Source organism: Falco cherrug, chromosome 10 (assembly GCF_023634085.1).
Source record: "Falco cherrug isolate bFalChe1 chromosome 10, bFalChe1.pri, whole genome shotgun sequence".
NCBI classification, from domain to species: Eukaryota; Metazoa; Chordata; class Aves; order Falconiformes; family Falconidae; genus Falco; species Falco cherrug.
This window is the reverse complement of record NC_073706.1, coordinates 38,237,227-38,253,571: the sequence shown is the minus strand read 5'-3', so window position 1 is coordinate 38,253,571 and position 16,345 is coordinate 38,237,227.

Genomic DNA, 16,345 nt, shown 5'->3' with positions numbered 1-16,345 from the left:
CAGCTTCTTCACTGCACCTGTGAGCTCCTGGTTCCTCATGCTGTAGATGGCGGGGTTCACTGCTGGAGGCACCACCGAGTGCTGCACTAACACCACCAGATCCAGGGATGGGGACGACATACGGGGGGGCTTCAGTTAGGCAAACATGACGGTGCTGAGAAAGATGGAGACCACGGCCAGGTGAGGGAGTCACGTGGAAAAGGCTTTGTGCCGTCCCTGCTCAGACGGGACCCTCAGCACAGCCTTGAAGATCTGCATATAGGACAGCACAATGAAAATAAAACAACCAAATCTTCCTAAGGCACTAACCACTTCCCTGTAGTAGGTGTGCGAGCAGGAGAGCTTGCAAAGAGCCTGGCCCCATCCTCCTGACATTCACCCTTAAGGGATTTGTAGGCATTGGTAAGACACCCTCAGCCTTGTCTTCTCCAGGCTGAACACACCTAGCTCTTTCCACCTGTCCTCATAAGAAGGGGGATGCTCCAGACCCCTCATCCCCGTCGCACTTCTCTGGACCCTCTCCAACAGCTCCCTGTCTCTCCTGCACTGGGGAGCCCAGCACTGGACACAGCACTCCAGGTGGAGCCTCAGCAGGGCAGCGCGGAGGGCACCCCAGGCAGCCCTGCAGACACATTGGGTGCCTTTGTGCCAGCCACCGATACCACTGCTGCAGTGCAGTGAGCTCTGTCCTCCCTCTACCCAGCAGATGCAGAGCAGCCCAGGCACACAAGGCACATCACACCGGGGTCTCCACTCGTGTGCCTGCATTCTCAGGCTGCTGGGGTTTACCTCCAACAAGCCTTACTAGCCCCTGGATAATACAGTTGGGGAACACGCCAAGCAGTTTCACAGTGGGCCTGTCAGCAGCTCCATGGTGTGCCTGGAGATCTCCTTCTCCTCCACCAAAGGCCCTCAGGGCAGCAGATACCTTCAAGTCTGAAGAGAGCTTTGCAAGTTGGTCTTTGCAATACCAGCAATGTCTAATGAGGGCAGAGGTGTTCTGCACAGGTCTGACAGAGCTTCCTAGGACCTGGAACGCCTGGCAGCTGGTTCTGGTCATGTTCCATGTTGGCTTTACTAAGAACTGCAGTCAAGTTTTTGTTGTCTGTTTTATTTCAGTCTGCCCTTTTTTATTATGTTTCCCTTTCTCCGCTGCCCCTCCCTCCCCCTTTTTTATTTTTCTCCTCCAGGTAACTACTGGTTACAGTGTTTTGTTTAGTGCAATGCTACTAAAAAGCTAAATACGGAAAACCACTCTGAACAGGTCATCTCATGGACAAGATGCCTTTGTGAAGGGAGCCTGTCGGGGCACAGGAACTTTTCAGCCACGTTCACACAACCCATCCCACTGACTGCGGCATCTTGTGAAGCATAACGGTTCGCCATGTGCCCAAGCACAAGAGCTGTAGCTGAAGTGTGTGAGTGAGGAACGGGAGGAAGAGGCACAGCCTACTTGACATCCAGCTGCCGGGATCCTTCACTTCCCTGGGTGGCATTGGGTGCTGCCAGCTCCTGCGGCCTGGCCCTGCAGCCAGCTCAGCAGGGAGGGAAATTTGCACCTACGCCTGTCAGATGCCAGCTGGAGGAACAGCGCTGAAGGAGACTTGGAGCGGAGCTGACTTTGTCCTGAGCAGCAAGGTTGTGGTGTGACACTGAGATCCAGCCTGCGCTGGTAGTTGGTGCCAGCAAAACAGCACTGGAGTCCTGGTGTCCTGCTATGGCAGGGCAAAAACGGCTGCCCCCAGCAGGGGAGGGGCAGGGCAAGATGCCCTGAGCAGGACAGGGACAGAAGTCAATGCCCCCTGAGGGGCAGGAGCAAAGCTCGCCACCCCAATATGGGCAGGGGCATAAAGAGCCCCCTGAGCAGGGCAGGAGTCAGCCCAGGTACCTGGTGTGGACAAGGGGCAAAAGCAGCCTCCCCAGGCCAGGAGGGGAAACACCAGCCATCCCCAGGGGCACATGATGACAAAAAGCCACCCAAGCGAGGCTGTGGCCAAAGTGGATGTCCCAAGCACAGGCTGAGTCCTGGGGGCAGATGCAAGTCATGGGCAGGTGCTTTGCTCCACGAGTCTCACGCACACAGTCCTATAGCTGGGATGAATGGCAAAGAAACCCTGCGCAACGCGACGGTGCCAGCCACAGCTGTGCACGGGCAGCTTCCAGCCCGGGGCAGGCGTTGACTCCTCTGGCTGTGCGCAGCGGGGAAGAGGTGGGAACTGTGCCGGCGGCCGAGCAGCCCTTCGCCAGCAGCACGTGGGGAAGCCCAGCGGCACCGGCTGCTGGCTGCAGGGGAGGTGCCCAGGCTGGGGCAGCTGCCTGGCCACAGTGTGTTGCCGTGCAGCCCCGTGTCACAAAGGGGCAGTGATGCGGCACCCACCCGGAACTTGTGACCTCACCTGGCCAGGGCTGGACATCCTGGCCAAAGCCAGTTGGGCTGAGCTGCCCGTCAGGATAACTCGGCTCCTTCTTGAGCTACTTGCGTGGCTACCTCTTTCTAAACATTTCTCCTTTCCTGCTGACTGCTCCTCAGCTTCCACCCTCTTCCAAAGGTAACTAGGACTTTGCTTGTGGGACAGGTCCTAGAAGAGGTAGGTTGGGGATAAAAGTGGAGGCTGCTCTCTACCTCCCAAGCTGTATGCTGAGCTTTTCCACCCTTCTAGCCTGGCCAGACAGGCACTATGGGTAGAGTTCCTGTTTGGTAATTCCTATTTTTTTGCCGTTGCCAAGGCTAGGGAAGTAGTGAGGTGGCAGGCCGAGGCATTGAGCTCAGCGTAGCCTGACCCAAAGCCCACCTTGACTGATGGGTCAGGAAGGGAGACCAGAAACACAGCCCAGCAAAGGCAACCGTTATAGTAGCGGCCAGGCACCGGTCACTCCTGCAAACAGGGTGGGCAAGTGTGGGCTGGAGAGCCAGAGGGCTCTGCTGCTAACAGTCGCTACAGGCAGTTAAAGCGACCACTTGAACACTTTTGATGGCAAGTGTTGGCCTCTGTTTTTTATGGTGGTTGAATGATTTTCTTGAGCTCCGCTTTCTTCATTGCAACCAGGTGACGGTATTGGTGCTGATCTTCTCTTTCTGGGCCGCATCTGGACATTCTTTGCCAGCCAAAGCTTCCTGCTCTGCTCCTGAGAGGAGCCACGGCCACAATGGGAAACGACTCCTGTGAGTAACAGCTTCACCAGCAGCCTTGGGCTTTGTGAGCCCCCAAATGCAATGGGCACGGCTCCTGCTCCATCCTGGAATGTTGATTGTGGGGACAACCTTGAGGGAATTCTGGGGTGTTTCCTGAGAGCAGCCAGGCCTACCCAGGGTTTTTTGATTGGACGCAGCAATTGGTCATTTTGTCCCTCCTCTGCCATTCTACACATTGCCCGTAGAACAAACTGACATCAGTAGGGTTCCCTTCTGGGCTTGGTGCCTGCTTGTTTTTGTCAAGTGACAGTCAGAAAAAGGGAAGGCTTGACCTGATCATTCAACACTCTAGATGGAAAGGCGGGTATCCCGAGCCCAGAAATCAGAGTGTGGGTTTGTTGGATTTCCAGCAAAAGAAGGAGGTGAACAGGCTTTTCCCAAACCTTTTCCAAGCAGTAAATGTCACAGACAGCGTTGGGTTTCCCCTGTTCTGGCTTGGAGGTTGGAGCTGGTTGTCCTGGGTGCTCCTGCAGAGAACTTGGCTTTTCAGATACGCTTCTGTGCAACAAAACCATCATTTCCCTGCAGTCGTTGCCGAGGGAATGGCTCCACCACAAAGGATCCTCTTTTCCCCGGAGAAGATTTGCATGGGCTGGCAGCAAAGGCAGAGAGCTGGAGCAGGCCTCTACAACCTGGGCAATACGTGCTTCCTCAACTCCGTGCTGCAGTGCCTGACGTACACACCCCCTCTTGCCAACTACCTGCTCTCTCATGAGCACAGCAGCTCCTGTGAGTACTTTTAGGAAGATCTCCTTGTCAGTCTGCTGGGCACTTCCCAAGCATCCCCAGAACCTGCAACGGGATGTAGGAGAAAAACAGCCCTTCTTTCTCAGCTGCCCCCAAGCTGGTGTTCTGGGAACACTCAAGCCTAGAAGCCGCTTGTCCTATCAAGGTGTGTTCGCTCTCACAAAGATGCCTCTTTCTAGTCCCGGGTGTTGTTCCCGATTCCTGCAGGTTAAACTCTCTCTGCTGGTTGCACAGAAAACTTCTGTCAGTGAAGCATCCCTCTCAAGAATGTTTTCTGTGTACTGAGATGTCCTGGGCATACTGGGCCATTGGCACCTGGGGAGGACTAGGAGACTGTCTAGGACAACTCCAAGATCTCCATGAGGTTTCCCATTCAATGGCTCTTTGACTAACCTGACTGGCTTGCTTCCCTTCCTCCCTCCCTCTTCAGGTCGCCAGCAAGGCTTCTGCATGACGTGCATCATGGAAGCGCACGTTAACAATGCCTGGAACACCTCAGCCAGTGCCATCCAGCCCAGGGACGTCATCAGTGCCCTCCCACGTAGGTCACCTCAGCTACTTTGATGTGCTTTCCTCTGTTGGTAGAGGACTGAAGTACTACCTTCCTCTTGATTAGGAATAGGAGGACATTTCATGCTTGGCATGCAGGAAGACGCCCACGACTTCTTACGCTGTACTGTCACTGCCATGCAGAGAGCTTGTCTGGCTGGAAGCAGCGCGTAAGCACAAACAAATGACCTTTCAATGTTGCCCGGCCTTTTGGCTGCCTTGATGTACCCCCATCAAGGAAACACTACGCCCAGGGCTTGCAGGCAAAGGAAAACTCTTGGAGGAGATAACTCTCTGCTTTACTGTTTCCTTCCAGCTGGGACACCTCTTCTCAATATACTACCATCGTCCATCAAATATTTGGGGGCTTCCTGAGGTCCAGAGGTATGTTTCCACAACTGTTGCTCTCCTTACACTTGCCTGTGCCCTGCTGTGTGCCTGTGAGAAACAGATGAGCGTGTGGCTGGCTCTAGAAAAGATGAAAAGCATAAATGGGCACATCCTATTGACTTCACCTGTTGCTGAGCATTTCCGTTTGCCTTCCAGTCACGTGCTGCAGCTGCAAAGCAGTTTCCAATTCCTGCGAGGCCTTCCTGGATGTGCCTTTGGATATCGAAGTAAGAGGGTTTCTCACTGTGCTTCAGGACATCCCAAGCTCCTTGTGGCTTCCCAGAATGTGTGCAGCTGGCCTTGAAAAGTGCACTGTGAACACAGGAGAGCTTGGTGGGAGGTGGGAAGTGGTATGGGAGGTGTCCTGCAAAGGCCATGGCAGCGGTCTCCCTGTAGGTGCTGGGCAAGCACGCATTATACTCTCTGCACTGAGGGACTCTCAGCCACCATCTCTTTGCCTTCCCTCAACACCCACCTGGCTCCTAGGCTGATGGCTCGTGTTGTTTTCATTCCTGATGATGCTGCACACTATCGGCAGCTGAACTGAGCGGTGGCACGGTGAGGTAGCTCTTGATAGCGTCAGCCGGGAATCTCTGGGAAGTGAGGGAAATGTCCGATATCATACCCTCTTTCCTCCTCCCTCTGGCCACTCTTTGCAGGGTCACGGTGGGTCTCCTCTGCGTCATCCACCTGGGTCTTGTGGACAACTCCTCCTGAGTGCTTGGGCGAGGGCATTTCTCCCAGCTCAGAGCTCTCCTTTCTCACCCCTCCAGGCAGCCTCATCTGTCACCGCAGCTCTGGAGAACTTTGTGAAACCTGAGCGGCTGGCTGGTGAAAACAGCTTTCAATGTAACAGGTAAGAGGATGTCTAACACCAGATTAAGACTTGTACCTGTGTGGAGATGCTGCCTGTCATCGAGCCTCAGGAGGTTCGATGTACAATCAGGAGGCACAGCTTTTCTTTCTTACGGCCTAATGGTTCTGAAGAGTCTTGAAATGGCGTGAGGACGTGTGAGGTGGAAAAGGTTGTCTGGCTGCCTTGGGGCAAGCTAGGGTGCATTTCAGTGCTTGGCTCTCTGCTTGCTTTCAAGGTGTGACGAGATGGTTACTGCCCTCAAGAGGTTTACAATCGATCGCGTGCCCAGGGTGCTCACGCTGTGCCTGAAACGCTTTGATTTCTATGGCAAGAAGATCGGCAAGGTGTGTACGCAATTGGAGGGCAACTCTCTTTCTCTTCCTGGAGCAGGAGATTTCCCAAAGCAGGATGCTCTGCCACAAGCTGTTCAGGTGGAGCTTTTGGTGTTCCCTTCTGGGCAGAGGAGAGCTCCTGTGGCAAGGCAAGCACATGCTCTGCTGCGACAGAGCTGCTCTGGCCGAGAGCAGTTTCCTGCCACCCAAGGCGTTACCTGCTGCTTCAGGGACAAGAAGTGTTGATGAGCCCCAGAGATGTATTTTAACATAGCTGGGCCCTGGTCTTGGCAGGCTTTTTCACGTGGTATGGCAGTATCCTTCCTGAGCCCTCTTGATCTCTCTGCAGTTTGTGCAGTATCCCCAGTACTTGGATCTCCGGCCATACATGTCTCAGGGAGCTGCAGAACTGCTCCTCTACACCTTATATGCTGTCCTGGTGCACAGCGGTGGCAGCTGTCAGGCAGGACACTATTTCTGCTACACAAAGGTAAAGAGCCACTTCCTTTGTCACGGGGAAGAATGTGTGCTGGGGAAGGCAAACTTTTCTGGTAGCCAAGCTTTTGGGGGAGAAGGTCTCCTGACTGGCTGGATGGGATTTGCACTGGTGGACTCTTGCTTCTGTAGTTTGCTGCCTGTGTTTTTCTGAAGAAACCACGCATTTCATCTCCAGATATCATTGCCTTTATTTACAGGCCAGCGATGGACTGTGGTACCAGATGGACGATACGTTGGTGGATCGTTGCGACATAAACACAGTTCTCGCGCAGCAAGCCTATTTACTTTTTTATGTCAGGTAATAGCCACTACCAAAATGTGTCGAGAATACATTTCCCTTTCCCGGTCTGGCTATTTTCCTTCCGATCCTCCTGAGTCTTTCTGTCCTAGCAGACAGTTACTACCTGCATCATTCGGTGCTGTCCAACATGAACTGCCCCCCGTCAGTCCTTCCCTTCCCTTGCTGGGCTTTAGGCTGCTGCCCCGATGTAAACTGCTACTTGTCTGCTCTCTGTAGCTGTTTGATACAGAGAAGCGTCCCTAAAGCGGCCTACAGGGAAGATCTGGGGGACTCCTGATCAGGATGTGTAGTGATTGGGTGAGGGGCAGCAGTTTTAAACTTCAAGAGGGTAGATTTAGAGTCGATCTTAGGAAGAACTTGTTTACGGTGAGCGTGGAGAGACACTGGCAGAGGTTGCCCAGAGAAGCTGTGGATGCCCCGTCCCTGGAAGTGTTCAAGGCCAGGCTGGACAGGGCTTTGAGCAACCTGGTCTGTTGGAAGGTGCCCCTGCCCATGTCAGGTGATTGGAACTAGATGACCGTTAAGGTCCCTTCCAAGCCAAACCATCCTGTGATGCTATGATTCTATGAAATGGAGGCCGTAGGGGGTATGAAGGCGAGGTCTTGCTGTGACAGGGGCAGACCTAGTGGGAAGACCCCAAATGAATTTCCCATATTCTTGTCTTGACATGTCTTCTCTCTGTCATAGAAACCACTCCAAGTAAATGAGTGAACCCCAGAGGGGGCTGCAAAAGCAGCTCTAAACAAACATTGATCCTTGTTTGTTCTTTTTCTCCCGCAGATGCTCTGCACCCAGCGCTACTCGGGAGCAAACCCTGCTGAGGCAGAGAGAGGTCAGATCCCCACGGCGCAGCTATGATCTCTGCAGCCAATTAGTGGAGCACAGAGGGTACCACCAGTCACCAAAGAGGAGGAGAACAAGTCCTCCAAGTCATCGTCATGCTCCCAGGATTGACACAACTCAGGGGCTTTCCAACAGTTTTTCCGAGTCACCTCTTGCACCCAGGGCTGCTGGAGAGAAAAGCCTGCTGAGGCAGAGAGAGCGGAGCAGATCCCCACGGCATGGCTATGATCTCCGCAGCCAGTTTGTGGAGTACACAGAGTACCACCACTCAGCAAGGAGGAGGAGGAGGGTTTCAGTGCACTACAGATGCAGCTGAGAGAAATACTCAGGGTGCTGTGGTGGAGACACGGGCGGTTTGCAACCCTGGATGAGCGTGGAGCACAGCATCTGTATCATGGAATATCAGAGAGGAGGAGGAGGAGGAAGATCCAGGAAGCACCGCAAGTGACCCCAACAGGGAACAAGCTGCACAAAAAGCAGCAACAGCCCACCCTGTCCCTCCTCCCAGTGCTGCCTGTGGTCACCAAGAGCTCAGAGGGAGCTTCCAGAGACTGGGACAGCTCCGCCAGCTGGCCCACCTGCCCACAGGACCATCGAGGAAGAGCTTTAATCTCTCTTCTGCTTTGGGGATCACCTTGCAAAAACAACACTCATTTGGAACCCACCGGCAGAGAAGCCAAAGCCAGAATTAAAAGCAGTTGCTGGCCTTGCACAAGTCACTGAGGGGGCATGTACTTTTCTAGGTTTTAGGGGAGTTGGTGGAAATACTCAGTGTGGGAAGTTTATGCCATGGGGTTTTGAAAGCTGTGTGCTTGCATGGGCCCCTCTTGCAATCTCTTCCTTTTAAACATGGAGTTCAAGTCACTCAAATGGAAAAGGGCTAGGTGAGCCGACAGCGAGCGGGACTGAAAAGGACTGAACAGCCAGGCCCAGCGGGTGCTGCTCGGTGGCACCAAGTCTGGTGTGAGGCCAGGAACTAGCGGTGGCACCCAGGGGTCAGTACTGGCTGCAAACCTCTTTGACACCTTCCTTAATTAATGGTCTCCATGATGGGGCAGAAGGCACCCTCACTTTGGTAAATGACACCAAAGCGGGAGGAGCAGCACTTAGGCCAGGGCATCGTGGTGCCATCCCAAGGGACCTGGGCAGGCTGGAGAGAGGGGCTGACTGGGACCTCATCTAGTTCAGACCTCCTTCAGCATACACAAGCCAAGCCTGTGTATAACAACGAATATGCAATGTACCATGAAGCCTAAAGACTGAACAAAGGAGGGGAGAAGTTAGAGGAGAGTCCATCGTAACTTTGTCCCATGGGTCTCCAGGTACCCAGTGAAAGCACAGCAACTGCTTTGGCTGCTCCGCCATGTCCCTGCACCATGACGCGCTCAGCAATTTTTCCAGGCAGAGTACAGAGGCGCTAAGGGGGCCAGAGGGACCCTGCAGGGCTCCCTGAGGGACTGTGGGACAAACAGAGTGTCTGGGTCACCCTGACTGCCTCAGGAGGGCTCCCATGATCTGGCTAGACAGCTACACAAGGCTCTGGGGCATTACAGACACCTATGGAGGAGTGCCGTGGAGACTCAAGGGGAATGGTCGAATCTAGGGTCCAGGCCCCGAGTCCAGTGGGCTTTCTTTTGGTGCTAGAGTCCCTGCAGAGGGGTCTGGGGTGCAAGGAAGGGCTCAGGAGGCATCCTGGGTGGACTAGAGCGAGCCTAAGACAGCTCCAGGGCAAAGACAGCTCCAGCGCACCCTGGGGCAGAGGGTGCCCAGGGCCAGGTGGCCTCCACAGCCATCAGGGACCTGGCAACAGGCATTGTGATGTGTGGGGGGAGGGAGCGTGGCATGGGCTTGTGCTCATCATCTCCCTGCCCCTTTGCAGTGCCTTGATGTTGCAGCTGGTACAGGCACTGCCCCCCACCAGCGCAGGGACCCTCACACAGCACTCCAACTAACATCACTGGCACAAGCTGCCCAGAGAGGCCTCTGGAGACGTTCCAATGCCACCTGCACAGAATTTTGTGCAATCTGCTCTAGCACAGCCTGCTTTTACAGGGGGGTGGACTAGATAATCTCCGGAGGTTCCCTCCAACAACGACCACTGTGTGATTCTGGGACTCGTGGCACTTTGGCTGAGGAAGAAGATGTCAGGATCCTCAGGCAACCCAACGTCTGACTGCCCTCCCAGTCTCCCTGTCCAAGAAACCTGCCAGTCCTCACTAGCAGAAATTGGAACTCCACACGTGGGCTTGCAGATGTGCATGAGCACTGCAGGGCAACAGCCTTCTCTCTCTTCCCCATCCTCCACTGCAGGGCAAGTGCAGATGTTCTGCGGAGGGACCACCAATCCCCACCAGCCCTGCTGCCCTCCCTGTCATGCAGTGGCTCCTCTACCCTGGGCTCCCTCTACCGCGTCCCAGACCACTGGCCTGCTGTGATGGCACAGTCAGTGGCACTAACCTGCATAGCACATTCCCAGTCCCTCAGGGCCAGTGGGTGCCAGTGGGGAAGCTGGGAATCGCCCCTGGCCAGGACCCAGCAGGAGTTCCTCATGGATGGCAGGGATGCCAAAGCATGAGGAATTCCCTACTGGATGTCAGTGAAAGAGCACAGAGCCCCATCCATGTGAAGCCACCCCCGGCAGCCCCTCAGCCATAGCTGTGGTTACACAGAACCTCGCCAAGGAGCTCATCCGCATTGTGCAGGACACCGTCATAGTGACCAAGCAGTACAAAAAGTTTTTGCAAATCATGATGGCCAAGTTGCGAAAGGAAGCCTGTGGTAGGACGCCCCCCCGCAGTGCCCTCCTCCCCCCCGCCAGGAAAGAGGAGCAGCTCTAACCAGGCCTGCTGCAGCCCAGAGGGTGGCCCCAGGGCCTTTGAGTGGAGCTGCTGGGGGCAGATGTAGACTCAGGGAAGACAGCAGATGGGGACAAAGACCAAGGGCAGGACACGGTGCCAAGCAGAAGCAGCCCTATGCAGATGGGCAGAAGGAGCCCGGTGGGGGTGACGAAGAGGAGCCCCTTGGCGCCAGACAGAATCAGCTCCATGGGCCTGGGCAGCACCATCCATGTGGGGCCGGGCAGGAGCACCCCAGCAGAGCCCAGGCCCCAGCACCGGGGGCACGTGGGCAGGGCACGTGGGCAGGCGGCCTCAGGACTGTGCCAGGCAGGACTGTGCCTGCAGGAGGGCTGCTCCCGCCTGTGGGGCTGCTCAAAGCTTTGGTGGAGATGCGACTGCTGGCCCCACTGCATCTGCTTCTGCAAGCCCCCGTGGTGGCAGCGCTGCTCCCAGAAGAGCAATGGGTTTCCCTGCCAGTGAGCAGCTGGCAGGGTGCAGGGCTGGGAACCCCCTGGGCTGCCCCCCATCTGAAATATTCAGTCTTTTTTCTATCCTGGTGCTGGGGCTCATCCATCCGTCCCGCAGCTGGGGCTGTGTCACTCTGAGTGCCTGAACCCAGTGGGGACAAGCAGGCATTGGGCATGGCTTGCACCCACAAAGCAGGGCGTGGGGGTGCCTGGTACCACAGTGGGTGGCGTGTGGGGATCGGGCTGGGCTGGAGAAAGGGGCCAGAAGAAACCTCATCAAGTCCAACAAGTGCCGAGTCTGGTGCCTGTGGAGGAACAAGCCCAGGCCCCGGCACAGTCAGGGGTCACCTTGCTGGAAAGCAGCTTGGCAGAGGAGGTCCTGGTGGGCCCCTCAACGAGATGCCTGCTGGGCAGGGGACTTGGACCGCTTGCAAAGGGGGGATCCAGTATGTATTGAGACGCCACAGTTAATCCATACACCACAAACAAAAAGTCCTGTTGTCCCCGGGTTGGCATATTCAAATGCCTAACAAATGGGGTAGGGGCTTGGTCCCTTAAACACTTTTTGTCCAATACAGATAATAGAGTTGAAACACGGGAAATAAATCCCTTACCCCATGAGAATACTCTCCTCAGGAATTGTTTGTGAACAATTAGTTGTGAGTCGTGGAATAGAACCATGGTATACCCCAGACTTGCAAACCTTTATTCCAGACATGTGACCTTGTTGGGGTTTTCTTGCACCAGGGTTTAAACCTGGAGATCCCATATGTTAGGCAAAAACTACCAATCGAGAAAACACATTGAAATATGTGGTTTCGCTTACTATCAAAACAAAGTGGAGTTTTGTGAGGGAAGGAAAAGAAAAACCTGTGACCTATCAACATGCTCCACCGTTCAATATCCAGCCCCTCAGGGTCCTTTCTGGGCATGTTCAGATGGCAAGTTGTACTTCACACTAAATAGTTCCCTGAAATTATTTACATATGCATAAGGCACTTGTGTATGTCACTTTGCTCCTGTGGGGCTTTCTTGGGGTCTTTTGAGACTACTGGTGGTCAACAAGTTGCTGAACTTTCTTGGGGCACATGCACTCTGCTTGTATTACAGAACCTCATTTATTCTCGGTGCTATATGGTTTTGACAGCAGTGCTCTGTTACCCCACTTCCCTTGGCTATTGTTATAGCCCAGGTGCCTCAGAAGGCTTGCCACCCTTTGCTGAGTTTACTCAATAGGTCTAGTTAATCACTGCTTTAGCTGCAGCCTCTCCTGATGACTCTTTACAACTTAATCCTGTCAGCGAGAAGCATCCAGCTCTGCCACTGAAGGGCAGCAGGCTCCAGTCACCAGGCTGCTCCCCACAGGGCACAATCCCTACTGCCTGGATCTCGGTGGTGAGAGGCTGTATATAAAAATGAACTATTTTCCAGCAAGGGAAGCAAGGCTTGAACACGCATGCTCTGGCTGGTAATTCTCCCAGGCAGCTGCATATTCCCAATCCCTCAAGGGGACTGGGCTTCCCCCAGGGCTGCCCAGCCCAGCCTGACTCCAGCTGCCCGGGGGCCGGGCACGCTGGGGGGGGGACCTCCCCCCCACACACACCCCCGGGCAGCCAGCAGGCAGGAGACACCCCTGCGCTGGCCCAAGGGCCTCCCTCGCCCCATGGCCGGCCCCAGCCCCCACTCAGCCTGGCCGCAGACCCAAAACAGGCTGCGACCCCCCAGCCCAACGTGGCTGCCAGGAGGCTGAGGGTGGGCAATTACAGCTGCCAGCACACCCTGGGAACAACATGGCCATGGGGCAGCCCCAGGCCTACAGCTCTCAGCATGCCCTGGGAACAACATGGCCATGGGGCATCCCCAGGCCTACAGCTCTCAGCATGCCCTGGGAACAACATGGCCATGGGGCATCCCCAGGCCTACAGCTCTCAGCATGCCCTGGGAACAACATGGCCACCTGGCATCCCCAGGCCTACAGCTCCCAGCATGCCCTGGTATTTAAGGACAGAAAATAATATTGTCTCAACATCACTGTTTCACGACCGCCATTTTCCTGTTGCCGAGCAGAAGGGACTTGGTTTACCTACTTTGTGACCACAGCATCCTGTTGTTGGCAAAAAAAGCCTCAGTCGGGACGGCTGCTGCCGGAGACACGCTGCCCATCGGAACTGGGACTGGGGAGCCAGCACAGTAACACCTGGGACCGTGGGCGAAAATTGTGTGAACTAAACTATTTTAGGAGAACTGGGTGGTTTTCCGGGGAAATGGTGTGGACTGAAACCTATAACTGCTGGGGCTCTGCTCACTCTTGTGCTCGGCGACTCGGAGGTCTCCACGGACTTCACCGACTCCACCTGCTCCACCCGCTTGCTCACCTCTACAGAGTCTGGGACTTGGACAACCGCGCCAAGACAATACATCACTGGAGTCCTATATTGGTGGTGGTGAATAGGTGCGCCTCTCCCGTTCTCTTGCTTAGGGATTCTGACTTTCTCTTTCTCTTCCTCTCTGTCCTATCACAAGTATCAGTTGTTGTAGAGAATAAAACTTGTAAGCTTGTATGGCATCCGGCCTCGTTTGTGCCTTAATCTAATTCTTGGGATTGTTTAAGAACCGTCCCCGATATCGACTTCCAATATCGGATCGGGACAGTACCTCAGGTGGGACCGCAGTGTGAGCCCTGCGCTAGGAGCCGTGTATCCCAAGTGTGAATGTAGAGGTTGGGCCTTGTTTTTAGCTTGGTTCAAAGTGAACTGTGCTGACTGATTCTCTGATCAGAGCAGGCAAGTCTGATCCCTGAGAGAATATTGTCATGGGTGGAAGAGTTGAAGTGCAGGGACTGTGTCAACAAACAGGTGGTTTGAAAAGTCTTTGGTCAAGGATCTGGTACGGTTGTGTAACACCTTTTGCTTTTACAAAGGTGTCTAGTAAATCCAAGTGTTCCTGCCTGTGTCCTAGTAGTGCAGAGACCTCTGTACTTTCTTTGGACTGATTGATGTGTAAGATCTGGGGATTTTTTGGACAGCTCTGAAAATTGTTCAGAAGGTGGCTTGTATGTTGGGGTGAAATCAGTCGTCACTTCCATAAACCTCTCGCCTGGTCAGAAGACCTGTGGAAGCAAGGAGGGTTTCTTTTTTTTTTCCCCTTTTTTGTTTTTGGTTTGTTTTGGTTTGGTTGTTTTGTTTGGTTTGGTTTGGTTTGGTTTGGTTTGGTGTGGTTTGGTGTGCTTTGGTTTGGTGTGCTTTGGTGTGCTTTGGTGTGCTTTGGTGTGGTTTGGTTTGGTTTGGTTTGGTTTGGTTTGGTTTGGTTTGGTTTGGTGTGGTTTGGTGTGGTTTGGTGTGGTTTGGTGTGGTTTGGTTTGGTGTGGTTTGGTGTGGTTTGGTTTGGTGTGGTTTGGTGTGGTTTTGTGTGGTTTGGTTTGGTTTGGTGTGGTTTGGTGTGGTTTGGTGTGGTGTGCTTTGGTGTGCTTTGGTGTGGTTTGGTTTGGTTTGGTTTGGTGTGGTGTGGTTTGGTGTGCTTTGGTGTGCTTTGGTGTGGTTTGGTTTGGTGTGGTGTGGTGTGGTTTGGTTTGGTTTGGTTTGGTTTGGTTTGGTTTGGTTTGGTTTGGTTGGGTTGGGTTGGGTTGGGTTGGGTTGGGTTGGGTTGGGTTGGGTTGGGTTGGGTTGGGTTGGGTTGGGTTGGGTTGGGTTTGATTGGGTTGGGTTGGGTTTGTTATTACTGGGAGGAAAAGCAGTGATTAAGTATCACTCTGTGATACCCCCAGGTGCAGGCTGTGTAGTGCATTTGAGGTGGGTCGTTCCTGTACAGCCAAGACGGAGCCCAGACTCCTCAATGCTTTGCGCACTGGCAGTGGAAGCCTTTGTGCAGCTGTGGGGACTGGCTTTCTGTGCTGCAGCATGAAAAATAAGAAACACTAGGGTAAGGCTGACAGAGAAGTGGAAAGGAATGGAATATTTTTTGCTGAAAAGAGTATGTCCTGTAGTTTTCAAGCTCTCAATATCTCCACGTGGAATTTAAAACCTGCTTTTAACTATGCTGTTCTGTTTCAATGAGAGGGAAGGTGTCTTGTAGTCACAGATGATCCGTTCTGTTAATAAGGTTCTTTGCCTTGTGAGTTGAGCTTTCTTGGCTTTACATGAAAAGTGCCTCAAGCTGTACGATTTCAGGAATTACATCTACATGGGGATTTAGAGACAAATGAAAAAGTATGTCATCTTATTGTTTCAGTATATGAATACTTTTAAACAGTATTTGCTGTGTTTTGAGCAACAGACCCGCTTCCCATGCACCTGCATAAACCCCAGTTTCTCGTGAAGCCACATGCAGTATGGTTTGTGATGTGATATTTACTTGATTCGTAAGCCGTACTGTGCTGTGCTCTTCTGGGCTTGTCATAGGCCTTTGAAACACAGCCCTGCACATCAAACGAGCAAGCTGTGTAATCTGCTTTCCCTCATAATGTAGAGCCATGTAACTGTCATCAATACAGGCAGAACAAATCTAGTTGAGGGATTTGTGGGCTACTGTGCGAATCGTGGTGTGCCAGGAATTAGCCCATGCTTACTAATAAGTTCCTGTATTTGAATAGGAATGGGAACATGACGGTACCACAGAGCTGATCAGATGTCCACTGCCATGATTTTCCCTTTTTTAACAAATTATACCAGGGCTGAGCAATGACAGAAGAGGCAAGAATACGGTTACACCAGAATGCAAACTTGTAGTTCCAGCATACTAGATGGATTGTGCCCAGATGCTTTCTGTTCCAGTGTCTCTGGTGCAACAGAGGCAGCTCCTCTAACCCACCAGACTCCTTGGAATCTACCTTCTTGTGCTGGCCCTTGGCACTTTGATTCTGGGACTTTGAGTCCAACTTGATCAGTGTTTCCCAAATGGTTTTCATTGTCTCTCTAATGCTTTCTGTCCCTTCTCACCCGCTGAGGATTCCATCAATGTACCGATACACTGTGATGCCAGGTGGAATAGATCTGTGCTAAGACTACAGCCAGAGTACTGTGAGCAATAGCAGGGCAGTGTTTATATCCTTACAGAGGCCTATTGAGAACGTACTGAGTCCCTTTCCAGGTAAAGGCACACTGGGCTTTATCTTGGATGTGGAGCGGAATCTAGAGGAACATATCTCCCATATCAAAAGGAGCCTTCCAAATCAGGGAGGCTCCCTGTATTTGTGTCACCAGCCGGGTCTTGTTGGGCACTGCCACACTAAAAGGGAGTTAGCATTTAGCTTGCGGCTATCGAGAGTTAGGTGCCATTGCCCGTAAGGCTTTCTGACTGGTCAAAGCAGAAAACTGTATGGAGAGTGGGCTCTAGT